The 13,316-nt window shown below is 46.4% G+C and overlaps 1 protein-coding gene across 1 annotated transcript in view; it reads left to right on the top strand.

Moving 5' to 3' along the window:
• Positions 1-43: 43 nt before the first annotated feature.
• The window catches only part of TNFAIP1 (TNF alpha induced protein 1), a 36,400-nt gene continuing 23,127 nt past the window's right edge, over positions 44-13,316 (top strand). The window contains exon 1 of the mRNA XM_068270242.1: positions 44-171. The gene's annotated coding sequence lies outside the window, so the exon portion shown is untranslated. The remainder of the gene's footprint in view (positions 172-13,316) is intronic.

The following is a 13,316-nucleotide window of genomic DNA, read 5'->3' as shown; positions in this document are numbered from 1 at the left end:
CAAACGTCACCACGTTACCTCCGCACTGCACCGGAAGGAGACGCAGAATCAGTGCTGTCTGTTCTATGGTAAGGGCAGCAGAAGCCGGGGAGTGAGTGGTACGCCGTGCTGTCCCGTGGAGAGGAGTGCAGCTTGCGCTGGAGGCTTGAGATGCCGGGATAGCTCGGCAAGGTAAATAACCCATTATTCTGCTGCTGATTTCAACATAGGGGAAGAGGGAGACCCGCTAAACCACTAGAGAGAGTGAAGGGGACCACTAAACCACCAGGGAGAGCAAAGAGAGATCACCAGGTAGAGCAATGGGCGACCACTAGACCACAAGGGAGAGTATTGGGGGACCACTAGACCACCGGGGAGAGCAATGGGGGACCACTAGACCTCCGGGAGAGCAATGGCGGACCACTAGACCAACAGGGAGAGCAATGGGGGACCACTAAACCACTGGGGAGAGCAATGGGGGAACACTAGACCACTGGGGAGAGCAATGGGGGACCACTAGACCACTGGGGAGAGCAATGGGGGACCACTAGACCAACAGGGAGAGCAGTGGTGGACCACTAGACCACTGGGGAGAGCAATGGGGGTCCACTAGACCATTGGGGAGAGCAATGGGGGACCACTAGACTATTGGGGAGAGCAATGGGGGACCACTAGACCATTGGGGAGAGCAATGGGGGACCACTAGACCATTGGGGAGAGCAATGGGGGACCACTAGACCATTGGGGAGAGCAATGGGGGACCACTAGACCATCGGGGAGAGTAATGGGGGACCACTAGACCATCGAGGAGAGCAATGGGGGACCACTAGACCATCAGGGAGAGCAATGGGGGACCACTAGACCATCGGGGAGAGCAATGGGGGACCACTAGACCATCGGGGAGAGCAATGGGGGACCACTAGACCATCGGGGAGAGCAATGGGGGACCACTAGACCATCGGGGAGAGCAATGGGGGACCACTAGACCATCGGGGAGAGCAATGGGGGACCACTAGACCATCGGGGAGAGCAATGGGGGACCACTAAACCATCGGGGAGAGCAATGGGGGACCACTAGACCATCGGGGAGAGCAATGGGGGACCACTAGACCATCGGGGAGAGCAATGGGGGACCACTAGACCATCGGGGAGAGCAATGGGGGACCACTAGACCATCGGGAAGAGCAATGGGGGACCACTAGACCATCGGGGAGAGCAATGGGGGACCACTAGACCATCGGGAAGAGCAATGGGGGACCACTAGACCATCGGGGAGAGCAATGGGAGACCACTAGACCATCGGGGAGAGCAATGGGAGACCACTAGACCATCGGGGAGAGCAATGGGAGACCACTAGACCATCGTGGAGAGCAATGGGGGACCACTAGACCACCGGGGAGAGCAATGGGGGACCACTAGACCATCGGGGAGAGCAATGGGGGACCACTAGACCCTAGATTCTCAGCGTGTGGTACATGTACCCCAGGGGGTACATCTGATGGTTCTAGGTGGGGGTACTTTGGCTTGATATATTTAACTAAGAATAAATGATATCATCCTGGTTTAAAACTTCTTGCTTTAACTAAGAATAACAAATTGAGTTTTAGAAAATTATAAATCTTATGTAAACAAAACCAAATTAGTATTTTAGCTAATTTAAAGCAATAGTAAATGCTTGGAAATTTTTAGAACCAATTATGTACTACAATTAAATATATATTTGTCAAGGGGTACTTGTGATAATGTTTACTATGCGAGGGGGTACTTGATGTGTACAGAGTTTTAAAAGGGGTGCATGCCAATAAAATGTTGAGAAACACTGCACTAGACCACCAGGGAGAGCAAAGAGGGACCACCAGTGAAAGCAAAGGGTGTCCACTAGACCACCAGTGAGAGCAAAGGTGTCCACTAGACCACCAGTGAGAGCAAAGGGTGTCCACTAGACCACCAGTGAGAGCAAAGGGGGTCCACTAGATGAGAGCAAAGGGGGACTGAAGCTGTGGACCTGACCAATGGTGTGACTGGAGCAGAGGACCGACTCATGGAGTGATTGGAGCTCAGGACCGCCCTATGGTGTGACTGGAGCTGAGGACCGACCCATGGTGTGACTGGAGCTGAGGACCGACCCATGGTGTGACTGGAGCTGAGGACCGACCCATGGTGTGACTGGAGCTGAGGACCGACCCATGGTGTGACTGGAGCTGAGGACCGACCCATGGTGTGACTGGAGCTGAGGACCGACCCATGGTGTGACTGGAGCTGAGGACCGACCCATGGTGTGACTGGAGCTGAGGACCGACCCATGGTGTGACTGGAGCTGAGGACCGACCCATGGTGTGACTGGAGCTGAGGACCGACCCATGGTGTGACTGGAGCTGAGGACCGACCCATGGTGTGACTGGAGCTGAGGACCGACCCATGGTGTGACTGGAGCTGAGGGCCGACCCATGGTGTGACTGGAGCTGAGGGCCGACCCATGGTGTGACTGGAGCTGAGGGCCGGCCCATGGTGTGACTGGAGCGGAGCTCCCCCGGCCCATGGTGTGACTGGAGCGGAGCTCCCCCGGCCCATGGTGTGACTGGAGCCGGGGACCCGGCCCATGCTGTGATGAGAGCTGTGGATTGACTCAGTGTTGTGGACTGATGCTGTGACCCTGTTGCTTTTAAGCATAAAAAAAAATTATTCTTGGGAGCAAATATTTGCAAAAGAAATACTAGTTTGTCCTTTCACGTAGGTGTCTTATGCTGGGAATACACGGTTCGTTTTTGCCTTCGTTTAAACCTTCGATTCGTTCGGTAAACGAATCGAGTGTTGAAAACGTATGTGAAAATAGTCATAATCTCATTATAGTTTCGATTAATAGACCCCAAAAACGAACGACTAGTGATCGAACATGTTTGATATTATCTCTCTTTATCCATCTAATCGAGCCATTGGTAGGCTTGATGGCTGTTCAGATCGATTATATATTCGTTTATGCTAGTCCGTCCCTGTAAAAAGGAATTTTCGTTTCGTTTCTTTGCAGCCTTCGATCATTGGAAAAACGAAACCATCAGAATCGAAAAAAAAACCGAAACCGTGGGTGGTGATATTAACCGTATGACCGATTATTTCGGGATCGAAAAGGACAAAAGGCACAATCGAAACGAAGGTTTAAACGAAGGCAAAAACGAACCGTGTATTCCCAGCATAAAATTGGTGCATAGCCAAAATGTCAAAACTGCTGTGGTCCTTAAAGAGAACCTAAGGAGAGTCTACAAGTAAAAGAAAAAGTCTGTGGGGGTTTCTGCACCAGGCAGCGCTCATTACCTTCTATCCTCTCCACTTCTGTCTGATGCCATCCAACATTTTCACTTCGGTGACCTTAGGAGTCACAACGCTGGAGAGGAAGTGTCTGTGCTCTCCTGTGAGAGCACAGTGCTGATTGATGTGGTGGCAGAGGAGGGGAGCAAGCAGCGAAGCGCCTGTTAGAAGGCTCTGATAGGTGGGGAAGGGGCTGTTTGCAGGCGTTCCTTGGCCTGCAGTGGGAAGCCCCTTCCCCATAGTCTGTCTACATTCAGTATGTTGCCAGATTCCAGGGGGAGAGGGCAGTGGGGTGCAGCGATCAGGGCACACAGTCATGTCCTGCAGATGGGAACATGCCTCTGTGTCCCTTTTTTTTAGATTTAATAACCCACTTTGGGTTTTCTTTAATGGAGATTTCTGTTTAGTTACTAAAGTGGTTAAACTGATCGTTTGGCGCAGGGTAAAGCCGAAAAAGTCTCACCATACTTCTGCTAAAGGTCAGGCGGTGTTAATTACTATTCCCCCCTCCAGGCCGCCGTGGGGTAAGACGCAATTTGCCTGCAGCCGAATTACACATTTTTATAGTAATTTTGAGCTCCATCTTTTGCCGGGGCCCAAACTGCCTGAGCGCCACTTTTGTCGTAATTCCTGTTATGGCCTCTGGCGGCGCCTGGTGTACGAATTTCCAGTGCTGTTTTTGCCTGACTCAGTTTAGCCTCCCACCTCTGCGCATGGAGGAAAAACGTTTTAGCCATTTATTTAGGAAAGGGTTCTTTACATTAAATGTAATGCAAAATGTGGAATGCATTGCCTCAGGAAGTCGTTATGGCAAACTCTATACCTGCATTTAAAGGGGGCTTAGATGCTTTCCTTGCTTTGAAAGACATCCATGGCTACAATTACTAGGTAATGCCTAATGATGTTGATCCAGGGATTTTATCTGATTGCCATCTGGAGTCGGGAAGGAATTTTTCCCTTTTGGGGCTTATTGGACCATGCCTTATAAGGGTTTTTCGCCTTCCTCTGGATCTACAGGGATATGTGAGGGAGCAGGCTGGTGTTGTACTTTATACTGGTTGAACTGGATGGACGTATGTCTGTTATCAACCAAAATAACTATGTAACCTGCTGGTCACAGAATGCCTTCTAGCTGAAATTGTGTGCAACCGAAAGCCTTTGTAACTCTACAGCTAGCATTTGACACACTATGCAATTATTACCAGGCAGCAACAAAAAACACACATCTTGTTTTCGTTTGAGCTCAGGCCACACTCGGATATGATGTTGGCTGCCGCTCCACAACCTTTGTTCAACACTAGCTACCGCCTGGCCTCAGCACGGGAGCAGCTGACAGGCATAGAAGTGTGCAGATATGTAGTTTGAAAGCTCCTGATCACCATGTTTGTTTCATATGACTAATAGGGATGAGCGTGAACCGTTTTGTGAAATGCAAAACTGTCCTGTTATGTATGAGGGAGGAGTCTGGCAGAAGGAGTTAAATTACCCATGTCACCACTGCGCTGCACACCACTCCCCATAACCCCAACAATTTCTCCTTCACAACTGAAAGATTGACTTTGAAGTTGGAATTGTCAGGAACAGCAATAACAAAACTTTTGTAAAGTGCCCTTTTCTCCCATAAATCCACAAACACATTGCTTTGAAACATGTGAAATGGAGATCGGCACGCAACAGTGAGAGGCCGCGACATAGGTAAAATAGCACCTTCTGCTGCACACTACTGTCCCATACATGCCAGGGAAATGTTGCATTTATCAAAACTGTTACTACTAATCCCTGATGACTGATTTTAGAATTGTTTATAATTTAGTAGTTCAGCTTTACAAACAAAAAATACCCGTATATACTCGCATATAAGCAGACCCGGGTATAAGTCGAGGTACACCCTTTTCCTTCACACTAGGAAACAGTGATTGACTCGCGATTAAGTCCCCTCCACAGTAGACAGATAGTCCACAGTAGCCAGTCTCAAAACGCCACTAAATGGTGTCATAGATGTGAGACACAGTGATTGCCACACAGGAAGAATCCCTGATAATTGCAGTGCTGACACGTTGCCTGCACGCTTCACTCCACAAGCCAGGGGACACAGGTAGTCTTGAGCAGTGCACTCTTCACACCATGTTGTAGGGGATGGGGGCCACGGACCCAGCAGGTAGCCAGCTGGCAAGATCTTAATAATAATAGAGGTGACTAAACCTCATGGATCTGCATGACCGTGCGTGCTGCAGCATCTATTTCCTATGGACTCACTGTCCCTTTATAGTACTTATATGCAAAGATTGCAACACTGCACTTCAATACACAACCAGTCTGTATCATATATATAATAATAGTAAATGGTCTCATATGTATTTTTTCAAAAAATATCAAAATCTTTATTTTTCAAGAGTTATCAATTCACTAAAAAAGTTAGGAACAGGGAATGTAGGGGAAAAGGGGTTAAATAAAACCAGTAAACACGTTGCGGAGCTATATTCCACTTTGCTGGCCAGCTTGCAGTTCTAGGGAACCATTCATACGTTAATACACACAGACATACCAGAAATGAACAGAATTGATCTAGGGTGGTACCACCAGACTGTCTTAAACACACTATATGATTGAATAGTATTTGACTGATCAGTTTTTGGTAGTCTGCTGTTTGCATAGTCGAGCTGCTAGATCCCATACAGCGTTTAAAAGTTCAGTTCAGTTTATAGCAATAGGCAGATGTTAAGCAGATATTAGTGCAGGATAGCTTTAAAGCAGGGGATGTCAAGCAGTTTTCTTATTTGTTAGAGAGTAAGCATAGCAACTAAATGCAGTCCAGTGTTACCGACAGTGAACTGTGGGCAATTATCTCACCACTCCCTCCGGTTTCTGTTCATCACGGACGGTTTGTCTGCTGGCTGTAGCTAGCTGAGGGGTTCACGCTGAGCGGCGGTGTGCGGACCCTTTGGCGGCTGCGTCCAGCCTGCTTGTACGCCGGGTCTCCGCTATCACCTCTCCTCTCCGCTTCAGCGTCTTCCGCATCTCAGGCCTCCTATGCTGTACGTAGGGTTTCCAGTTCTGGCTACACCACGTCTGGCCAGAACTGGAAACCCTACGTACAGCATAGGAGGCCTGAGATGCGGAAGACGCTGAAGCGGAGAGGAGAGGTGATAGCGGAGACCCGGCGTACAAGCAGGCTGGACGCAGCCGCCAAAGGGTCCGCACACCGCCGCTCAGCGTGAACCCCTCAGCTAGCTACAGCCAGCAGACAAACCGTCCGTGATGAACAGAAACCGGAGGGAGTGGTGAGATAATTGCCCACAGTTCACTGTCGGTAACACTGGACTGCATTTAGTTGCTATGCTTACTCTCTAACAAATAAGATAACTGCTTGACATCCCCTGCTTTAAAGCTATCCTGCACTAATATCTGCTTAACATCTGCCTATTGCTATAAACTGAACTGAACTTTTAAACGCTGTATGGGATCTAGCAGCTCGACTATGCAAACAGCCTAGGACTACCAAAAACTGATCAGTCAAATACTATTCAATCATATAGTGTGTTTAAGACAGTCTGGTGGTACCACCCTAGATCAATTCTGTTCATTTCTGGTATGTCTGTGTGTATTAACGTATGAATGGTTCCCTAGAACTGCAAGCTGGCCAGCAAAGTGGAATATAGCTCCGCAACGTGTTTACTGGTTTTATGTAACCCCTTTTCCCCTACATTCCCTGTTCCTAACTTTTTTAGTGAATTGATAACTCTTGAAAAATAAAGATTTTGATATTTTTTGAAAAAATACATATGAGACCATTTACTATTATTATATATATGAGCCAGCTGGCAAGAGCAGGATCACTAGAGCACGATCCTTACACTCCTCTGCCAGTAACAAAACCTGCTCCGCCATCCATTCTGCTCCAATGACTCGCATATAAACTGAGGGGGTAACTTTTCAGCATATTTTTTGTGCTGTGAAAATTAGGCTTATACGCAAGTATATAAGGTAACTATTTACCAAAGTGGGTTAGCATTGGAATGTTCTGTGTTTCTGCCATAAAAAATGCACTTATAGCAGCGTACACACGCCGGACTTTAGGCAACGACGGGTCCGTCGTTGCCTCCCGCTGGGTGGGCGTGCCAGCGACAGTCCGGCGTGTGTACGCTCTGTCGTCAGACTGATACGGCTGTTTCTGAGCGATCCGCCGGGCGGATCGCTCAGAAACAGCCGTATCAGTCTGACGACAGAGCGTACACACGCCGGACTGTCGCTGGCACGCCCACCCAGCGGGAGGCAACGACGGACCCGTCGTTGCCTAAAGTCCGGCGTGTGTACGGACCTTAAGACAGCATTCACACTTTTCCATGCAAGTTCTGCATGAGATCATCAGTGTTTTTCCACATGTACAATTCTGCATTTTGGGGGTTTTTTGGGGGGTCTTCGGATTTTATTTTTTGTTTTGTTCCCCCCCCTCTCTGATTTCATGTTTTTGTGTGCATTTTCTTTGTATACAATTTTTTTTTTTGGGGGGGGGGGGGGGGGAGGGAGATGGGGATTGGGATTGTGAGTCTACTGTGCATATCAATGAAGTTAATTTTCATGAAAATGGAACTAATGCAAAATCGGATGCAATTTTCGTATAACTGATGCAATTTTTCTGCCTTTCCATTGACTTACATTACATGCGATTTTGTTTGTGGAAAAGTACATCACTGTCGTGCGATTTAAAGTAAACCTGGGAGAATCTTCAGGGGAAAAATAGATACTTACCTAGAGAGTGGGAAACCTCTGGATCCTTCCCCTGTCCCTTTATTCCAGTGCTGGGACCCCTGAAGTTCCACGGAGCTCGTCCGCACTGCGCTGGCACGGCTAGCTCACCCCTGCGCAATTCTGTCTTAGTGGAAAAAGCAGAGTCTGGACTGGTGCACACCTAGAGTGCTTCTGAGCGCTTTTTTTTTTTTGAAAATGCTAGCTCTTTGAAAAGTGCTTGGCGATGTGATTTTTTTTTTTTTCTTAATTTTATTTTTTTTCCCCAAACACAAACGTCGGTCCTGCAGCATTTCTGAGGCGATTCACCCTTAATTTTAAGTATAGGAAAGTGGAAAATCACTCTACAAAGCGCTAGAACACAGCAATTTTCCAACTCTCTCTACTTTCTTCCCGTACTCTAAAAATATATTTGGCTCAAGTTGCTATACAGGGAATTAGCATTGTTGCTGCTACCCATAATATGAGATTTCTTGTTTATTTTCCTGCTACAGAAGGTTGGTTTATCGGGGCAAAGAAAACTGGAACAGCAGTTGTTGCTAGGAGCGCAGCCATTTGGGTTTCATGTGTTATCGGTTATGGATAGACTAATCGGATCTGCCTTTGCGCTTGTTTTCTTTACGCCTCATTTTGGCTAACATTCTATTGTTGCTCCAGTCCTTAACAATGGGCCTAGTGACAGTTGAAGGACTGAAGTCGTTCTTCCTCATCTTTCTGTTCTCAGTAGTCTTGGAGATATATTGGGCTTATGTACCCATGCACCAGATGCACCCACTCTGCACATATACATGCAATCGTCATCTACCACCGATCTTTTTGGGGCTTCACGGGGTAATCTTTGTCAAGCTATCTCATACTGAAGACAACTTGACAAAGGGGGACCCTGCGAGACCTCTAAACGATTATTGATAGGCGAAGATTGTATGTATATGTACAGCATGGAACAATAAAATAATTGGTCCTAGTATCAGTGTGCGGAACCTGCTCTTTAGTTCTTGGACTGTGTAGGGTTCCAGCACCTGACTAATGCTACACTGTGTACGATCTTTTTGACTTGGTCTACTGGACAAGGCAGACATCAAGGTTGGGGCTTGGGTTGCTGTATATCTAGTGGATGATTTTGTGTGTTAATTTTCTTCAATACTTGTGACAAGGTCATTTATGAGCTGAAGCAATAGTGCTACCTGATAGTAAAACACATAATTCGTTCTCTTCTCCCGTTCCTTTGTGTAGTCTGAGTCATTCATACAAAATTGTCGGAAACAGGATGACCGGTTAATCTGATATTTGATGTCCAATTCTTAAATTTAGCGTAAAATTCCTCCCGCAGGAGTCTGGTGGAAACGTGGATGCAGAGAGGGAGGACATTTCCAAATGTGGTTGAACCTTGACACTACTTGGCCGGCAATTTATTCTCTGCTATATTCACAGAAATGTAGCCTTAAAAAAAAAACCCTATGTTTTGTGTTTGGAATCAGAGGAGCTGGCTCTTAAGTCACTCGTGAGAAACACTGCTAGCAGTCCAAAACTGTCTTGAATCATTTGGTAGTAGGGATTGATATAATACATGTTTGGTTTCACACATGTACGGTATTCATTTATGTGCAAAACTCTGTTTTATACAGAGGCAGCTATGTAAACAAATGTAAAAGTTAGTGCAGAGGGTTAGTTTTGGAATGTTGGTTGCAAAAATGAGGTCACTTTACCCCTGGTAGCACCCCGTACATTTTACTTTTGTTAGCACCCTCTGCATTTTACTCCTGGTAGCTCCTCCTACAGTTTACTCCTGGTAGCACCCCCTATATTTTACTCCTGCTAGCGCCTTCTACATTAACTCCCTGTGCACTTACCTGTCACTTATTCGTCAGCCACTTTGGCCAAGTTCCTTCTAGCATGTGTTTTAGTCTTGCCCTGATGTTTTCTTTCAACAGAAATGGTTTGTGTTGGCATGTTTTCCATGTAGATCTAGTTTGTGCAGCTCCTTACTAGTAGACTCATGCATTACCTATAGGTCATGAGCTGGAATGCTAAATTACTGCCGTCTTTAGAGACGTTTTGCTGGTAGGTTGGCCCGGGCTGGCTGGCAGTTGTGTGCAGTATTTTCCACTTTGTAGATGGTCTTCTGAACAGTGGAAAGTTTGATGTCAAATTATTTGGCGATCTTTCTAAGTGCCTTTCCAGGTATCAGGAATATATAACTTACTTCAAGGTCGCATTCCCAGTGCCACGTTGCGGAGCTGCGTTAAAAAGTCTTATAACGCAGCTTACCGCACTGCAATGACAATCCTATGGGCCGTCCGCAGTGCGACGTTATCATCCCGTTGAAAATGTTGCGTTGTGGTAACTCGCTGCTTGCAGTGCGTTACCTGTAACCACAGGCATGTTGGGACTTTAACGTCACATTAAAACGCACCGTCCCCCTTGTGAATATGCCCTAAGCCTGAGAGACCTCGGTCAATTTAGGCTTATAAGGACAACACCAGAACAACAAAGAGCAAATCAAGAGATTTTCTATAATTGCTCCTCATCTGGTGCCCATAATTGTAGTTTTAAGGCATGTTTCCACTAAGTACGAATTTGTGTGTTTTTTTTCAGCACGCAAATTTGCACAGCAATGAATTGCCATGATAATAAGTGACCACTGCGCTCTCACATTTGCCTTCAGCCTAGAAAACAAGCAAATAAACTGCACATCGCGTGATTCTGCTTCAATAATAAACACACTTCCACTCCATGTAGTGCTAAACAAGTGCTCTTCACTAGTGATACCGACACCCACAATCACAGAGGCTCACCAGATCAAAGCCACCTCAATTTTCAGGTGGATCTTGCACTTTATCACGTATGCTTCACTAGGGCACTTCAGTGAACCATACCAGGAAACTTCTTAAAATTGTTTTCATCTTCAAGAAACTCCAGATAAGAATTAGGCATATCATAGCGGTGTTTCCAGGGCCCTCTTCGGCTATGCATTGGCTCCCAAACAGCGTCCCGCTCTCCGTAGTTACCACGCTGTTCGGGCTCCCTTCCATGTGTTGCCGCTACCTCCAATGCACGCGATGTGCAGTTTGTTTGCTTGGTTTCTATGCTGAAGGCAGATGTGAGAGCGCACTGGACAATTATTATTATTATTATTATTATTATTATTACTCTACTGGATGGGATAACCCATAGCAATCTCACTGACTTGGACTAAAGTTTATTGATAAGTATTAAGTAAAGTGGCGCAGCCTGTTGTTATATTCTGAATTGCTATGGGCCTTTTTCCATTAGAAGTGAAAATTGCATCTGAAAAAAAACCCTGAGAACCCTGTTGCTATTTGTTGGACGTAGCATGTTGTGCAACGTGTGTGTTTTTGCATTTGTGTTTGTGTGCATTTTTAAATGACTTACTTCCTGGATGTACCTGGTCAAAAACTCGGCCGAACTTTTTTTTTTCCAAGTAAATGCGTTTGCAAATTTGCATGAAAGAATCACATGCATGAGATTTTGCATGTGAAAAATCACATGCTTCTGGTGGAAACATAGCCTTAAAGATTTTAGCTGGTTTCAGATGAGGGCTCTACTTACTTTTTCCCTAGCCTGAATTCCAGTGTCCTGTCTGCTGCTACAGTAATGCTGGGAATACACGTTACTTTAGATAGATGGGTTCGATAGATTAATTCCAACCTGTCGCATCTGGTCGATTCTACTTTCGTTTCGATTCTCCTCATTCAAGTGAATGTAATTGATAAGAAAAGATAAGGAATCGAGAGTAGAATCTATCGAAAGCGAAAACGACGGCAAAAACGAACGCAAAAACGCATTGTGTATTCCCAGCATTAGGCACCTTTTACACTTAATCAGTTGCTCTCAGTTATAACTGAAAGAAAACTGATTTTCAAAGTAATGCCCATGTTTTCTATGTCACCTTTCACACTTAAAGAGAAACTCCAGTGAAAATAATTTAATAAAAAAGTGCTTCATTTTTACAATAATTATGTATAAATGATTTAGTCAGTGTTTGTCCATTGTAAAATCTTTTAAATCCCTGATTTACATTCTGAGATTTATTACATGGTGACATTTTTACTGTTGACAGGTGATGTAGCTGCTGCATGCTTTTTTGGCAGTTGGAAACAGCTTTAAACCGCTATTTCCCACAATGCAACAAGGTTCACACACAGGAAACTGCCAGGAGTACCAAGGTCCTCAGTTTCTTGTGGGAGGGGTTTCACCACAATATCAGTCATACAGCACCCCCTGATGGTCTGTTTGTGAAAAGGAATAGATTTCTCATGTAAAAGGGGGCATCAGCTACTGATTGGGATAAAGTTCAATTTTTGGTCGGAGTTTCTCTAACGCATTTTAACTGAAATATTCTTCCCAATACACTGCTATGGAAAAAACACGTACTAACGCAAGTGTAAACTGAGCCTTAGGCTCGGTCCACACTAGGTGCAGTTGCAGAACGCAATGCGCAGTCCGGGCTTCGGTCTAGAACAGCCTTTCTCAACCTTTTTACCCTGGAGGAACCCTGAAAATAACTTGGATCTCGAGGAACCCCTGCAAACAATTTTTTGATCTCGAGGAACCCCTGCATTTATTTTGCAGGAGGCATGGTCTTTAAAAGTATGTGTGGCTGTTTATTTCACTACTCCCTATTACACTGCCACTCATTATACTGTCTCCTGAGCCCCCAATTTAGTGCTTCTTGTTACAGTACCACCTATTATAGTGTGCTCTATTATACTTCACCCCCCCCCCCCCCCCCCCCAAGATAGAGGAAAATACCAAGGAACCCCTGCAGAGTGCTCAAGGAACCCTGGTTGAGAAAGCCTGGGCTAGAACGTAAACGGATCCGTGCTGCAAAAGCACATTTCCAGTCTGTTTTACGTTTTAAAAAACGTCTTGTGTTTTGTCTTAAAAATAGGTGTGGGGGCACCATGCTGGAGGGGGTAGCAGCCAGGTAAGGGGAAAGCAGGGGGGGGGGGGGGGCTGCTGGGGTCAACCTAGGTCCCCCTCCCTGCTCCGCCTCCAGGGGGGCGGCATTGCAGGAGGTCAAGTGGTGCGCAGAGGAAGGAAGGTAATGCTTCCCTGCTCGCTCACTCATTACTTTTGCTATAGCGGGCATAGCTGGAAGTGGAGGAGGGGTCGGCCCCCCCTCTCCGCCATTGTACCCGCTGCCCCCTTTCCTGGCTGCTACCCCCTCAGACTACATGGGGACACCTATGGGGGTGAAGTTGAGGGGTGGAGCAGGCAGTAGGTAATCCGGATCTCCCTCCATTTTCTGTGTGCAAAATAGCCTG

This window comes from Hyperolius riggenbachi, chromosome 2 (genome assembly GCF_040937935.1).
Source record: "Hyperolius riggenbachi isolate aHypRig1 chromosome 2, aHypRig1.pri, whole genome shotgun sequence".
NCBI classification, from domain to species: Eukaryota; Metazoa; Chordata; class Amphibia; order Anura; family Hyperoliidae; genus Hyperolius; species Hyperolius riggenbachi.
Note: the sequence above shows the minus strand (reverse complement) of the source record. Positions and strands in the feature narration are given on the sequence as shown.